Here is a 17,444-nt window from a genome sequence, read left to right on the forward strand (position 1 = left end):
TATATGTATATATGTATATATATATATATATATATATACATACAGTGGGTATAGAAAAGAATCACCCCCTTTTAAAATAATCACATTTTGTTACTTTGCAGCCTGAAATGAAGTCAGGCATAGTTTTTGTTTTATCCAGCTGTATTTACTCGGTGCAACCTATACCATCCAAGTGAAAGATATAACACCAACATGTCAAAAAAACATAAAACAATTTAAAAAACAGAATTACTGAGTTGGAAAAAGGATCACCCCCTTGTGTCAGTATTTTGTTGAACCACATTTTGCTTTAATTATAGCCTTAAGTATGCTAGGATATGTCTCTACTAACCTTGCACATCTAGACTTTGCAATATTTGCCCACTCTTCTTTGCAGAACTGTAATAGATATTGTTTCTTTGTAGATAACCTCAACTTTTGTATTTCTTTCATCATATGCTCAGTTTAAATTGCCCTGGTTTGTTACATGATTATAAACATTACCTGCTAGGTTTAGATAGACTTTAAGGACAAAAAAATATTATGCCGAAAAATATGGTGGTTTAGTAAAAAATAAATATATTTAATTGAGAATATTCATATCTAATATAACTGAAAAAGGGTCTGCATTCCTCCATTTATGATTGTGCTTAGCTTGAAATTGTACTGCAACCTTATATTTTATTCACTCTTTGGCACTTAATACAAATTATCAAATTATAATCAGTTTTCATTTAGTGTTTTCATATGCTGTGTGCTAATGACAGAGATTTTGAAAGACTTTTTCTGAGTCAATAGGGTGAAGAGAACAAAGTGACCCCACTTACCTCTTTCAATTTATCAAAGTACTGCATATAAAGTATGGTGATTGAGTGTCAGTGTCATTTAGCACTAAAAACTCTTTATAAGTATGATTTGAAAGGCCATTCATTTTCTAATGTGATTGACATTTATTCAGGAAGTCATTTAAATCTGATTTTCTTGCAAAATACCAAGTCCGTCAAAATTCAGCATGTGGATGAATCACTGTACATTATGCACTTAATTACAGCAGTCGTCAATCTCGGAAATATTTTAGCAGTACTTTAAATACATAATAATATGTGAAATTACCTGATGTGCTAACAAATTGACATTCTACTCTCCCTCAATAAAAATTGACTGCATTATATGCTACCCACTTGGAGCTATGGTCTAATGACAGAGTAATAAATACAAGTGTTGTCATTTAGAGATGTTTTTTCTTTTTCTCAAAATATAGAATTATCATAAAGTCTAGAAAATAGGAATTAAGAGTAAAAATCCGTAAATAACTTAATACACATAGATTTGATCCCCTTGAATTTTTAACTTGCAGTCAGTAGTGTACAAATAATGTGTACTTGGAAGTCACTTAGCTCAGACCAGATGGCAATGACCACCTAAAGTGCAAGTATAATCAAAAGTTGTTTTTTCTTTTTTTTTTCTTAGTTGGAAAACGTAAGAAATGATTGGAACCTCTCTTACGGTTTTTTTTTTTTGCTGCCTCTGGCCCAGCTGAGGAGATTCCCCCTTTCTATTTGGCTTGCTAACCTTTCTTACTGAGACAGAAAGTGATTGCAAATTCTAAATTGTACAGTTGTTACCAGAACAAGACGTAAAATACATCTTCAAATAGGGACAATAGGTTTAGTGACAACTGTCTAATATGAAACCCTTCCTCACTTTAAAGAGATTTCCTATCTGTTCCTGTAGCATATTTGAGGCAGGAAGTTAAAGTAAACTCAGGTGTTAAATCTTAAAAATACATTCACATACCTTAACTATTAACAGTAATGTATCTTACTTGTGTATCACTCAGCTGTAGATCCTCAAATCATCTCTGAATTCATGCTGACACTGTCCTTCCTTCTGATGTGTACCTACTTTTGTTCCGCATGGTCCCTGAGGGTGTTGTAAAGTAGCCACCACTCCAAGCTTGCTCCCGGTATGGGCTACAATCTCACGTTCAGTTTACTCATTTGTATTGAGATTGTAGTCTATCACAGGAGCGAGCGTGGATCGATGGCTACTTTACAACACACAGGGACCAGTGGGGAACAAAAGTAGCCACCATCCAGAAGGAAGGACAGTGTCACAAAGTGATACACAAATAAGGTACATTTTTATTAATAGTTAAGCTACTTGAATGCATTTTTAAGATATAACTTCTGAGCTTAGTGTCACTTTAAGGTAAAAAGTCCCAATGGGACACAGAAAGTAAAAAAAAATAAACTGACAGTGGTTTCAATCCTTCCCTACTCTCTTAAAAATAAAAAAAACAAGTAATTTCTATACTTACACTTTAAAGTGAAACTCCTGTGTTAAATTGCCTCAAAATCAGCTATATAGATAAGAAGGATTTAGCAAGGTTTATTGAAGGTCCTGCATCAGTTCTGCAGTTGGTTCTATGAATTTAGTGAGGATTTCTGCCTTTCACTAATTACATATTTAGTTCCTGTTTTAACGAAAGAAGAACTGTATTCCTAGCACTCTTGTAACACAGGTTATTATAGGTGTTGAATCTTCCAGTGCAGTAAACCTAAATACATTGCTAGGGATATCATGCTCAATTCAACAGACGGTCTGCAATTTTACTGCAGCCTCTGTGCTGATTTCTAGAAGAGGCTTTGAGCCAATTATATGAGCAGGGGGATTGGGATTCTGGGAAATCCTTTCTGCAAATTTAATATGCTTGCTATAGTTGCAAAGAGGAGAAAATCTGAGTTTCATTAGCAGTTGTAGAATGAATGACTAGATTAAAATGTTAAGGTGATTACTTGTAAAAAATTTCCAAATTGCTTGTATATTGATTATATCATGTTTTAACAAAAGGCAAATGTAATAGGCCTGGCTATTTTATAGAACATTAGCTGTCTGGCTTCTGGGATTTTTTCCACCCTCTTCTGCAGTGTGGTTAGGGATGTTAGTTAAAGTATGCTGACTCCAACACTCGTGTTAAATGTCTAATGTATAGAAATTTTAACTTGCTAAAGGTTTCTCAAACTAGTAACCGGCCAGGTTGTGCCATACCTCCCTCATTTGAGGGGACTGCCCCTCTATTAAAACTAAGTCCCCCTGTCCCCATTTATTTTTCATTTTGGTTTGGTGTGTAGACCTCTAAAAATGTATAATTTAGCTATCAAAACTGTTGTATTCATCCAACCTCTGGATTATTGTTTTTGTTATTTTGAAAGACTAGTATAAAGACATTTTTTTTAATGAAAAGCACTTGTGGTTTGTTTACATAGTAATGCTTAGTGAATCATTTAAGTGGGTTTGGGGCAGAAGTACTTAGTGATTAATATTAGTGGGTTTGGGGCAGAAGTACTTAGTGATTAATATAAGTGGGTTTGGGGCAGATGTGCTTAGTGATTAATATAAGTGGGTTTGGGGCAAAATTACTTAGTGAATAATATAAGTGGGTTTGGGGCAAAATTACTTAGTGAATAATATTAGTGGGTTTGGGGCAGAAGTGCTTAATGATTAATATAAGTGGGTTTGGGGCAGACGTGCTTAGTGAATAATATCAGTGGGTTTAGGGCAGACGTACTTAGTGAATAATATCAGTGGGTTTGGGGCCGAAGTACTTAGTGATTAATATAAGTGGGTTTGGGGCAGAAGTACTTAGTGAATAATATAAGTGGGTTTGGGGCAAAATTACTTAGTGAATAATATTAGTGGGTTTGGGGCAGAAGTGCTTAATGATTAATATAAGTGGGTTTGGGGCAGACGTGCTTAGTGAATAATATCAGTGGGTTTGGGGCAGACGTACTTAGTGAATAATATCAGTGGGTTTGGGGCAGAAGTACTTAGTGATTAATATAAGTGGGTTTGGGGCAGATGTGCTTAGTGATTAATATAAGTGGGTTTGGGTCAGAAGTACTTAGTGAATAATATAAGTGGGTTTGGGGCAGAAGTGCTTAGTGATTAATATAAGTGGGTTTGGGGCAGAAGTGCTGAGTGATTAAAATAAGTGGGTTTGGGGCAGAAGTGTGTCCTTTGCTTAAATACTTGTTACTAAATGTTGTCCCTCTGTCTGATCTCAGACAGTTGGAAGGCATCTAATGGGGAAAATGTAGTAAACTTCTGTTCATGTGTTTCTCTTTTAACAGAACACAGACCTATTAATAAACTGAAACCTATGTACAAGTTAAAAAAAAATGGGAATATATGCCGTACAGTACAACTATAGCAAAAAAGAAAAACAATCCTGAAATGAGATCATTTATTCTATCACCCACATATATGGCTACACAAATGAGTATTATAATGAGAGGCATCTTTGTTCTATCAATGCCATTGACTAATTTGCTCAGCCACATCAATACGTTTTCCTGAGCCACAGATAATGAATTTCCAATGTCCATTGGACTTGCTTAAAGTGCAAATCAGACTAGCTGCCTCTGTTTAGTTAGGCTATTTTTCATCTCTCAGTGTTAAAGATTAGACCAAGTCAGGGCGTGCCCTTAGACAAATTCCAGAATCCACTCTACTATAATACAAATTGGAAAAAATATATTATTAAATATATATCAGCACAACTAATGGAAAGGTCCTAGATCTGTGATGAATACATTGCCTGAAATTAGTTGAACTTTAGCAATGCATTGTGTTGCCAGGACTACTGTGGAGAAAATGTGATCCATTCTTGGCCAGAAGATGGAACAAGACATATATGATAATGATATAATGTTTCCTTACGCCTTCAGGTTGCTTAGCACATTCAGTACACTAGTTATACAGCACAAGCATTGTCTGCATTTATTTAGCATGACATTATTATTCATTAGTGTTTATATGCTGTGAAAAGATATAAATGTATGCTCTTGCAGACTATATTGTATATGTAAAGTTTTTATTCACTGCCAGATAATGAGTATTAGTTAAGGTTTTTTTCTACTTGTCCTGGAAACGATAACTTCGCTGCCACAGTTCAGTAATGATGTATAGGCACCCAAGGTCACAAATTGGTTTGTGTGATAAATGTTTCTATCTTGTGCATAATTGCTTCTACCGAATGATGTAGTATATCCATTAGTCCTGTATGTCTTTTTACATGGCACTTAAACTAAGCATTCAAAGCATGTGTTGTTTTGGTGGGTAGAGGGATATGGGGAGGAAAATATATTGATTGCTGCTGATCATTATTATTAATAGTGGATGCCTGTTTGAGTGTCCAATTTAAATAAATGTGGGTGACACATCCCTAAACAACCCTGATTATTCTATTATCGGCAGTGCAAGGCAGACAAAATATAGAATTTTACGCACTTTTACATTCATGGCAACGGGAAAGAAGATACAAAATGTGCCATGAAATTATAATAAACTAGGGTTACAATTGACCATTCACTGGGAATTAACCATATCTAATTTTACAGAATGCAAAGAAGCCTCTGCTATACCATCACAGAGGCCAGGGTAGTGCTACTGGAAAAATATTTCAAACTATTGACAATGTGTCTGCATGCATATATTCAGATGGACTGGCTAGCAGATAAGAGGTAGGGAGTAATTTCTGTTAGCATGTTCAAAACATTGCCAACAATGTCAACAGTATATATTGAAACTTAATAACTTTAAATGGAACTCAAGAAAAACAACTTCCTAAATTTTTGAAATAAATATATGTTTACTGTTTTACCTATCTGGATTTTTAATTTTGTTTATCTGCTCTTGTGGTGTCCACAGTTCTGCTAAGTAGAAAGCTCACTCTGCCACTTTCTGGTTTATAACTGTTTAATAGGTCAGCTTACTGTGGATTGGAGAGAGGTGATGTGCTGATTCACTGTCCAGTAAGGTGACTTGGGAAACTGAATTGTTAACTAGGAAGATGAGCTGCTGATTAAGCATCTGCGTGTGTCACTTGTTTGACTGAGCCTGTGGAAAAGATGTTACAATCAAGGCCGGATTTCTCTCTTTAGTCCATCTTCTCTGCCAACCTTGTCATTCCAGACACCTTCAGTGTGAGTCATTTACCGCTTTCACTGCCTATCCCTTTCTGTCCTGGACTGGTGCCCTATGATTGCTGCCCTGTGACACTTGCCATTGACTGCTGCCCTTTGCTGTGCCCTAGGATTGCTGCCCTGTGATTTCTGCTCTGTGATTTCTGCCTGTCCCATAATGTCCTGGATTGCTTCCCTGTGACCCATGACCTTGCTACCTTAATTTGCTATACCCTTGATTGTTGCCCTGTAAACTGCTGCTCTGTAACTGCTACCCCGTAATTTGTGCCCTACAATTGCCACCTGGCCTTTGCTTGCTCTGGATTTCTTCCTTGGATTTCTTCCTGTGATTGCTGACCTGAGATATCTGCCAGTCCCTTGCTGTCCTGGATTGCTGCCCTGTGATCTGTGACCTAGTTACCTGTCTTTTGCTGTGCCCTGGATAACTGCCCAGTGATTTCTGCCCTGAGATAGGAAGGCCCGAAGCAGAAAAAAATGAAAATAAGCGGAGGGCATACATAACTAGGTGTATAGGGGATACAAGATACAAAAGGGTTAACGAGGGTTCGGTCTTTGGACAAGGTCACTTACCTGATTGGGCAGGTCAAAAGGTTAGGTGGAGCTTGAACGGTGGTCTGAGTAGGAGTGTCCTCTCTTCAGCAGTTGGAGATTGTCTGATGAGTAGTGAACTTCCCACCCGCCCATCCCTTTTTTTTTTTGCTAGGCTCTGTGTATTTATGCGGTTGGGGTCTTTGGAGGCCATCAAATAATAGGTTTGGTGGTTACTGTTTGGGGACCTGTCGTGGTATGGGTCCTCTATTCATGGTGTGTAAGCTGGTGAACACTAATTAGATATTTGGAGTGTATGCGGTCAGTGGGTGGTTGTCCCCGGGACGGTGTGTTGCGACTGAGGGCCTAACATGTTTTAGTACTGCCGCAAAGAACGGATCAAGAAAAGGTGTGGCCTTCAAAGACCTGCAACTTTGTTTAGGTAATTCTGACTGATGTTGAAATTGTTTATATAGTTATGTTTTATATCAAATTATTTTATAAAAGGCTGCTAAGTCCATTTAATGCCATTTTGGAGTGTGGTCTGTTTATTCCTTACAGGGACGGGTGGTGGGTGGTCTTAGTGGCTCGTATTAGAGGAAAGATTGGGGACATCTATGCTACCTTAGTCATGCTACCTGTCCCTTGCTGTCCTGGATTATTGTCTTACGACCCTGTAATTAATCATTGTAACTTTAATAGATACAGTGGCTGCATTTGAATGGGACACCTGGGAATCCTGTCACAGGAATCCATGGGTTATTGCCACAGGAAACCCAGAATTCCCAGTGTAAATGGGGCCTAAGAGTGTTGATCTCTTATGTTCACCGTCTTAAGTGTACTGTTGCTATATTTATGAGGAAGAGAAAATAAACTTTTTAGGGAAATTTTAATAAAATGATGCTTGACTATCAATGGATGTTCATTTTTACTAATAATAAATGTGAACTCTAGGAAACGGCTAAAAACACAGATAAAATACATATATGTGAGTTGTCTTAGCTGCCAAAGTATGAGTATTTTTTATCTATCCTGTCCTAAGAATTTACAGTTCATAACTCAACCACACAGCACAGCCAGCCCAGTGATTTTTTGTTGTTGCTGCAGTTAAATGCATCTAGGTCACTTTCACAACTCCCACCTGTGGATGGACAGTGAAAAAGAAGCAGTGATCTCCCAGGTGGCAGCAGATGCGTATGCAGCAGACCCTGGTTGACCTCAATACTGCCCCTCCCTCTACCAATCTGAGTGTTGATGTACAGGGTATTACAGTGAGCTAAAATAGAGTTAAATGCCAGTTTTAGAACAATTTTCAGTTAAAATGTAAAAACTCTTTTAACAAATACATAGCTACATTATCTGTTTTTTTTAAATCTGCTCAGAGTTTAGCTTTTCTTAACAATATAGATTATGCAGCAGTTAAAGTTGTTGTGTGGCTTTGTGGTGTATGGCTTAATGTAGTATTATAAATGTATGTACTGTACATCAACAGGCAGATTTATAAGTGCGTCTCTGAGAAAACTGTTCTCACAGAGTTAAGCTACTCCTCTGTTTTGTTCTGGCATCGTCTCTTGGTTGCAAAGCTGTTGAATGCTGACTGCAGAGGAAGGGAGCATGAGCTAAGTTCTCCACACAACAATATAATTGAAGCTTTGTCGTAAAGGCATCTGCCTACAGAATTCAACAAAGGAAAAGGAACTGGCTCCATCTGACAGATTGAAATAATGTGTGACTGGGTAAGACAGGGTCAGCTATTTCGAACTTTGTGAGTCATATTTGGTCTGTTTTCCAGTTAATTTTGTTTGCAGAATTTGGCTTAGTTAGACCTGCTTACCTTCCAAGACATCATTGTTCTGATCACCATTTGTTGGAAAGCTATGTGAGCAAGTCATTCATTCACATGTGTGCAGTCATTCATTGCAAAAGATCATGAAAATGAACAGTATATTGATTACATATTATATTCTCTATAATCCAAAAATGATCAATAAATTTGTGAAGTATTTTGTTAAATGTTGTGAACCTGTTTGGGAAATGAACCTTAGAGAGAGCTGGCAAAAGGACTTACCTGACATTCACGTTGGAGACTTGGTGTGTGGTTTGACAAACAAAAAGATGACCAGATAAACATCAGTGCTCACATTTTACTGCTAGGCAGAAATATAACAAGAAATCCTCAGTTTTCTGCCCATTGTATAACATTTCCCAAGGTAGGCAGATTGGTGTCAATTGCATATTCACTTGTGTATGCAGCAAATCCTAACTGGTCCCAATACTGCCCTTCCATCTCCAATTTTGGTTAAAGATATGGATTTTGCTTCACTTTGGGAAGATTACCAATCATGTCCTGTTATTTTTCTGGGACAGCAAGTGCACAAAAATATCCATAATGGGGACCCAGCCAGCAATTTGAAACTGACAGAGCTTTTCCCCATCCTATCCTAAGTAAAAACATTCCGGCCATGGCAGTTGTATGTGGTTGGCGGATAGACAATTTCGATCCTTTCGCTCCTCATTTCCCCAACCTGATGTTTTGGAAGCGAAGCCGCCGGCTTTTGACTCCCTTCTCCTGCGGTCATCTCCCCCTTCCCATACCATCTCATTACTTTATTTTCTTCTCTCCTCTTCCCACTCTCCTGACCTACCAGGATACGCTTCGGGCTGGACACGGGAACTGGGCATCCCCATTAGTACTGAAAAATGGGAGAAATTTTTTGTTCTCTCTCATGCTCTCTCTATCGCCAGTAAGGCCCACAAGATCTGAAAATCCCGACCAGATTGTACAGATGACCCTTGGTACTCCATCATTTCTTTCCACAGGTTCCAGACTCTTATTGGCGTTGTCAGACCTCCCCGGGCACTTTCTTACGGCTGTGAGGTTGGTCATTCCTCTTCACTGGCATTCGCCTGTTATTCCTACCCTGGCGCTATGGACTGTGGAAATGGACTGTATTGCGGACCTGAAACGATTGATGGCTGATGAACATGATACCGGAGACAAATACATTGTCACTTTTTCCGTGTGGCTTGATTTCCAGGCCTCAGATACGTTCTCAAATGTGATGATCTCTTAGGTTCTCTGGGCTTCTTCCAGATGTCTGTGGCATTTTGGTAGGGGGTGGGGGACTGGAATTCTTTGTCTCTAGCTTCTAGGGTCTTTTCCTGAGTTGACCTTTTCCTGTACTCTCTTCTTTCCTCTTCTTGGTCCTACTATGTTCTTCTGCTCTTCTTCCTTCCTCCCTCCCTCCCTCTTTGTTCTACATATATCCCTTCCCTGTTTTTCTCCTGGTTTATCCACTTCTTTTCTGGTCTTTTTGTCTTTTTCTTCCATTTTCTGCTCTTTTTGTTTCCTGTTTCCTATTCTTGTTTTAACTATCTTGTCTTTTCTACGAGTTTTTCTACATACTGTAGTCATTCATTTGGGCTTGCTTGCCCCGGATTGGGTAATGTCCCTTTTGTACGCTGTCTTCTAGGAAGCAGGATTTCCAAAGCACTTAGGGGGTCATTGCCCTTAAATTATACACAAAAAGAGTCAGCATTAGGCTGTATTAGTGCTACTTGCCTTGGTAGTCTGCTGCTACGAGTTGAGTTACATGGCTTGTACTTTCTGTGCATTTCAACTGCTGTTGTACATTGGCTTTATTCGTTGTATGTTATACTTCTACTTGTCTGTTTTTTATGAGTACTTTAATAAAAACTTGTTGAACTAAAACAATCTGGCCAGACTTCTACTAGATACATGTTACGCTGTTGTAATTCCTACTTGTTTTGTGCAACACTGAGATGAATGGTTTTTTTTTTAATCGCAGTATGCATTTAATTGCAATAGGAATTGGTGATCATTTTCTCTTGCTAACTTTATTAATGCTTAGTGATATATAGAAGGACACATGCATTGCTTAATGAGTTACCTGGATGTACATTAACCTAGCATTTATGGCAGGAAAGTTATTCCTCTATCAAGATACAGGCTTTAATCTTGCACTGGAACTACATTACCATATATATTAGCTATATAAAGCTGACTAAATCTTGGGTTTTTAAAGATTTATCAGATTCAAATGCTCATAGAACAAATAGAAGAAACAAGATCATAGAGGTAAAACAAAGAGTTCTCTCCTGGCTGAAAGTATCATGATGAAAGCAATGTGCACAGTAGTTTGATCAGGAAGCTCATGACAATTTTTTTAAGTAACATGCTACTATAGTCTTTAATATATTTTGTATGTGTATGTCTTTTTCTAAAAAAGGAACATCTTTTTCTTAAATCAAATAAACTGAATGTCCTGTAGAGCCAGATGCCATAGGAATTATTGGCTCCATATTCCTTTAAACTTCTTCTTTTCTTATATAGCATATTGTTTTGTTATGTGAATCTTGCATCAAGCAAAGTAGCAGACCTTGAAAAATAGGCCTTAAAGAATTAATGATACATTTGCAAAATCATGAAAGGAGCTTTAGCTTTACTAAACTCTAAGAAGAGTAAAAACTGCAGTGTGCATATTATAGATACAGAAAGAATAATACTCTACGTAATGGTATTCTTGAGTTGGGAAACAGATTGAAGTATAACAAAAATATAATACTAAGGTATAAAAAAAGTATAATACAAAAATACAAGACTGATTGGTTTCTCATCACTCTGTTTATATTTGTATATGGCTATATGTACTTGGGATTTGGGAACCATACCCCTGGAATATTAAAATAGCTTTATTGTAACTCCATGAGGACAAAGATGTGTGATGTGCAGACCTTAGCTCATGAACTTTCAAAGAGATGTTAAGGGCTGTGTAACGTCTTCATGCAGCTAAGGCATTATCCATTCTGATTGATTGGGTGCTGTTCTCATAGAGTCCTATACAGTACGTTCTGTCTTCACCAGACCTTCCCTACTAACCAGGCCTTCTCAGAGTTGCCAGTTAATAAACGGTCTGCCTCTATCTGGATCTTGCATATCACTCTGCACAAGTTAAAGAAGAACTGAACTGTGAATGCTGTGACCAAAAAGGCAAGCAGAGGGCAGTAGACCAGTCACCAGTAATGTCTGTGATCTCCCTGCAGCTAATAGTTACCTATCACTAACTTACAATGCCTTGTTCTGCATGGCATCTCTGTGTAGAAGCAAGCCTTTGCTTTCTCGTGTCAGAACAGCATGCCTGATTACTGATGTCTGAAGCCTGGTGGGGGGATATTCTTTAACCAGGAGAAGAGGAGGAAACACATATTCACACCATAAATAAAGCAGAAACAGATAGATCCTTGCACTGCAGGTCCTCAGGTACAGCTTCCTCTCCAGCAAGCAGCATCTAGTGACATCACCAAATCTTACGCCATATCTTGTGGGACTAGCAGTCAGATACAGTATCTTAGGTCTCACACTTCAGATATACAGCTATGAGGCTCTGGACACAGACGTCTCTAGGCGCAGGCAATACATTGATATTTTTAGGATGAATTTGAGACAAAAGGTACAATTTTCAGGGTACTGTTCCTGCATACTTAACTATGTTTCCTATAAGATAGCAAATCTTCACTTTTGAGTTTAGGTCCACTTTAATAAAACAGGGTCTTTCACAGGGGTGCACAATTGTATTTTTAGAAGAACCTTCTAAAACGTTTCTCCATGAGTAGCCTTTATAGAGAACACCCAGAATTACATTTATCTAAACGGAAGGTACTGTATGAGGAGAACAATGGAAAACAATCAGCTTTCCAAAGTGAACTGATGTTTTATTTTTCTATAACCAAGGGATATGATTAAATATGCTCTGTGAAATAATTATTTGACTGGGAAGGAGGCAGGGATAAATAAATCTAAAGACACAAAAGACCTATATTTGTCTTTGACAAACATCTTATATGCTTGTTGGGCTCAGGTATTGTTATCCTTAAATTAGGCCCACAAACGACTTGGAAATAATATTGAAAAGGTATAGATATACAAGTATATATAAGAATATAAGAACTCCATGATTTTTTTTTTATTAACCCTGGCAGTGGGGCTACTCATATATTCTCTAGATAAGTTTTACTTTTGTAAAATATTAAATTATGTTCCAATAGAGGATATAATTTCTAAAAGAGCAAAAACGTTTCTACTTAAGAGATTTACATTTCATGAAGATCAAGAAGTCCTAAAGACAATACAAGAAAAATATGTTGTTTACACATAAAAATATATAAATAACACATAAAAAATTATCTTGAAGAATGCAAATTCTAATTGGAAACAGGAGCAAAATATTGTGCATAAATACACCTCTATCCCTCACCAGCAAATCCCATGGCTTTCATTATCTGCTTCCCAACAGTGTTTGAGCTAGAGCACTATTGTAGGTCTGCTTGTGATATCAGCTGTGGAGATGGGAATCTTGTGACAGGTTATCGGAGCTTTTTTCTAGAATAATGTAACTGACTGGGCTGGTTCTGCATCAATTAAGCTGTTTTTAATGAGCTGTATTGTACCTTAAAATGCTAGTATTCTATAGCATCAACAAACCAAACCTTTTTATTTAGAATTAGAAATGTCCTGCACCAGGACAGCAAATGAGGGAAGCAAAATGTGGATGCGTCCTGTCAACATATGTGGAACATATAGTTTTGTTTTTTTTGTGTGCATATATTTTGAGTTTATGAGCACATACTGTATATTGAGTTATTATTTTGTGACCTTGCATTTTCACATGATCTTATGTCAGGAATTTATTAATACAGATTTTTACTTTAAGGTAGGTTTCCAACAATGCAAGTTTAGTAAAACACCAAGGGCCCTATTTAAATATTTCTAAAAGTTTGTTCTGTGTGAATAGACACAAAAACAAATGTTCTTGGATATTTTCTTATAAGTATAGAAAATTATTTAGGGAACAAGTATTTAGTTCCTATGCCCCTCAGCTTTACATTCGACCTGAAAAGAAAATATATCTAAGATCATTGCTGTTTGTGTCTATTCGCACAGGACAAACTCAGAAAGAGTCGTAAGGCGAATGGCTCTACAAACTGGTTATAAATAGACCCCTTACTGTTTATAATATGTGATTTTATTGTTATTGGCAATGGGGCTACGTAATGTAACATATTTACTCACACTTGAAATATATTTTTATTCATTTTTAATTTTAGCGTTAAAATAATCTGAATTTTTAATCTGCTCAAAACTGCTTCCATCTGAAAGTCTAGTAGGTATTAGGTGTCTTTATTTGCAAGCATTAATATCTCTTAGTTTACTTACTATAACATTGCTGGCCAGTAGATAGAATATAATGGATATTGTTAGTGCAATTTGGTGGGTTAAAACAAGTTTGACTTTAGGCCATCTTTAATGTTGGGAGTGTATAAAATGTCATACATAAAATTGTGAGACTGCATGATTTCTTTTCAACTTTAGGGAAATCAAAGTTGGTTTAATAAGAAAAAAGTATCCTGCGAGTGTTCCAAACCCCAGCTGCTTTCTATCACACCCTGTCACTCTTATTAAGCATTTGACATGCCAAAAAGAAATGGCTCTGAAACATACAGGCGAATGCATTTAATCCTTGTCTTGCAATTGTGTGTGGGATTGGGTATTGAGAAGCAGCAAGGCAAATAATGAAGGCATATGTTTACCTATAATTCTTTTTACCTTGGGAGAAGGATTAAATAGGAACCGTTTGGCTGTTGTCAAATTCTTAACAGTTGCTTTCAAGCATGAAACAGTCCTTCGGGCTCTCCAAGGATTTATTCAGCAGCAAGAATAGGGAGGTCTTTAGTGCTAATGGCGTGGAGATGTCAGGCGTAAGCAATGGGGTGCTTTGCAGTCTCTTTAGTCATTTAAGAAGATAGAACATCAAGTAGTTGAAACGTATTGGACTTCACTGGTGTTTTGGGAGTGGTGCAAACACTGGTGAATTAATAATTCAGGGATGTTAGGATGTCTTGATGCTAAAGTGTGGAAGTAATCTGAAAGCATGATTCACAGAAGGCTTAATACCAAGAGAATTTTTATTTTGGTTTAAAAATCAATCTGTCCTCAAGGGAACATTTACTAATGTAGAAAGAAAATACATGATGATCCTGCCTTGCAAGAGCAACTTGCATAATGATTGCCACAGCTCCAGTACATTATTAGCTGTTTAGTGGTAAATCAGAACTTTGATTTACGTCCTTGCACATGAGGACCTTAGCTTTAGAGAAACCATTTCAAAGAAGCTTTTTTTCTATCACTCTCTCGCGATATCAATTGCCTTGTCTTACATCTGGTTATAAAAAGCATTGGAATGATGCTTCTGGCTGTTGCATAGTGATTAGCTACATGAATATCAATATATAAACTCTTCATAGATTTGCAGGTGCAGACAAGTAAAACTAAATGCATATCTTGTTTAGAAAGGGTTGGTTGATTTGTTTTTCAATGTCTCCCAGTAACTGAAAAAAGTGTATAAACCAAAAATTACACTAATTGCCCCTGTTATCCAGCCAAGCTTTTTTAAATTGATGTGTGAAACTGAAATGGGGTAACCATGTGGATGTTGGGATGAGGTTACTGAATAGTAATATACTTTTTCTCCAAAAATAATCTAAAACATATGATACAATAGATCAGAAATCAGTGGATTAGAGTAACATTTAAAAAAAATGGAGCTCCAGTCAAAATTCTTATTTTACTGTGGCTAGGGTGAGGAAGGGCTAGAGCTTCAGATCAGGTTTTTATTGTTGTCTGTGTCACTGGTGAGATTTATCTTAACTTCCTGTTCCTGTATAATAACAGGAAGTTAGAGGCATTTTATTCTCAGCAGGTATATGTTTCCAACAAAGATACAGGGCACAATAAGAACCCTTTATTTGTCAATATTTATTTGTCAATACAGCAGGGATGAGTTGGGGAAACCTCTGTTAGGTTTTTATTTACTGTGTGATTCCTGTTTGGGAAACTTCCCACTGACTGCATGTCCCAATGACAGATGAACAGAAATCTCTCCAACAGGGACGAAGGAATAAATGCCCAACACATATTTCGACTCTTCCCCTAACCAACTGAACAACAACAAAAATATTGCTACACATGTATCAAGAACTTTTCCTCTGTATCCGGTCTTAGTGACACAACAGGAAGACATGTAACATCTCACTTATAAATTTATAAAGATTAACAGATCTGTTCACAAAAGGATGAAGAGTTTTAAGAAGGCAGGAGAAGTGACCAATCTAGGCCAAAATAGCTGATTTGGAAATAGTCTCCAATTCAGCTCACTGTCCAGTTCAACTATGTTGTCCTAGATTGTTCACTTCTCCTGCCTTCTCCAAACTCTTCATCCTTTTGTGAATAGCCTTGTAAGATTAATAAAATTATATATTGTTCTTTGCATATATATTAAAGCATAACTCCAACCAAAAAAAATATGATACAAATAGTAGGCCCTTTAAAAGAAAAAAATAAAGGCAGGTTTTGCTGCAATATTCACATTGGATCCAGAGATTTCCCAGCAGTACCTATTTCTGCCACTAGATGTCCTGATTTCTAATGCCAGCATAATTGAACCCGCTTCCTCTGAGCTCAGGTTGTCCTGGACCCGCCCCTAGCCTGTGACTGGACAGCTAAGCTAGTCAGATGAGCTAATTTCTCTGCCGCTCTGCTTTCTCTTCTTGCCAGCATGATTCTTCTCAGCATGTGAACTGAGTGGCTCCTTGTGCTGTTTCTTCCTCTGCCCTTCCAGCCCTGCTGTACAGGGACTGCAAGAGGCTGATATCAGATTAAATTCAGGTGCTTACACTGCTTGCATTTACAAAAATACATGTAATTATGTTTTTATGATTAGAGAACTGCATTCATTTGTGTCTTTTATATTTTCCTTCAGCTTTAAAGGCATATCCATTTAACAAAAGATGAAACTTCATTTTATTGTCATGCTTTAATAATAACTTTACAGGGATAGAATACTAATGGCTATTTATTGACTTCTATTCCATGACATGTACTAAACATGTACAGCTTTTCCAGACTGCCAGGTCAAAGAGCCTACGACTCTTCTTTGAGCTCCCTGAGCTTCCATCACTCTTTGGAAAGAAAGAACATGTGGCCTAGCCCCAGGCTGTCTCCATTCCAGCCTTAGGCCCAATGAGACTATGACAAATTCTCTATCTCCCTGGTCCTTACATTTAATTTATATCATTCTTGCTGTCTAACACTAAAGTATCATGAAATTCAGGACAAACGAGTAAGATACATAGCAAGTCAAAAATTAAACTTTAACCATTTTATATTATATCTTTAGATGCTGAGTCTATTAGTAGCTGGGATTTTCAGACTGGTAGCTTATAAAAAGGAGTAGTAAGCCAAAAGGCCTTATAAATAATACATACGTGTGTATGTGTCTCTAGCCATAACATCATGCTTTAGACATTTTAATGGCTATATCACTGCCCAACAGTATCAACATACTTAAAAAGTATTTATCTAGAACAAAAATAGGAAGAACTACTGCAGATGTAAAGTACATCTGGGGGTGTCTGCACTTACCTGCAGCATCTTTAAAAAGCTTGCAGATACAACGAAATGCCAGGTCGTTTTAACAGACACTCAGCTTGTGTCTAGTTTGCAGCATGTAGAAAAAATGACACTGCTCCTTCCCAGTGTTTAAGAACACCCAGTGTAGAGAGAAACCAGGTGCTCACCAAAGGAGCTTGACTTGATCCCAACTTATTCAGTTCTTTAATCCTAAACATTCGCACTCTGATGCTGTAACTCCAATAAAATCAACTTTATTAGCTCATACCACTCAGTCCCTCCTAAGGTCTGCTCCACTCTAACACACTCTTCGATTAAGTCTATTTTTGGTGAAACGCATCAGGCAAAGCAGAACTTAGGAGGTACTGAGCGGTATGCTTTGGAGCTAATAAAATTAATTTTATCTGAGTTATGACATCAAAGTGCGACGGTTTGTGATTAAAGGATTGTGCCAGCGCTTGGAG

General features: G+C 37.3%; 1 protein-coding gene and 1 long non-coding RNA gene across 10 annotated transcripts in view; both read left to right on the top strand.

The window, feature by feature from the left end:
• Positions 1 to 9,657, top strand: part of LOC108784856 — a 19,907-nt gene extending 10,250 nt beyond the window's left edge. The window contains exon 3 of the long non-coding RNA XR_001941095.1: positions 9,648 to 9,657. This is a non-coding gene — a long non-coding RNA (uncharacterized LOC108784856). The remainder of the gene's footprint in view (positions 1 to 9,647) is intronic.
• The window catches only part of PTPRM (protein tyrosine phosphatase, receptor type M), a 606,372-nt gene that overhangs the window by 47,344 nt on the left and 541,584 nt on the right, over positions 1 to 17,444 (top strand). The window lies entirely within an intron of this gene.

This window comes from Nanorana parkeri, unplaced genomic scaffold, assembly GCF_000935625.1.
Source record: "Nanorana parkeri isolate BGI_ZX_2015 unplaced genomic scaffold, ASM93562v1 scaffold7, whole genome shotgun sequence".
In the NCBI taxonomy this organism is placed as follows: Eukaryota; Metazoa; Chordata; class Amphibia; order Anura; family Dicroglossidae; genus Nanorana; species Nanorana parkeri.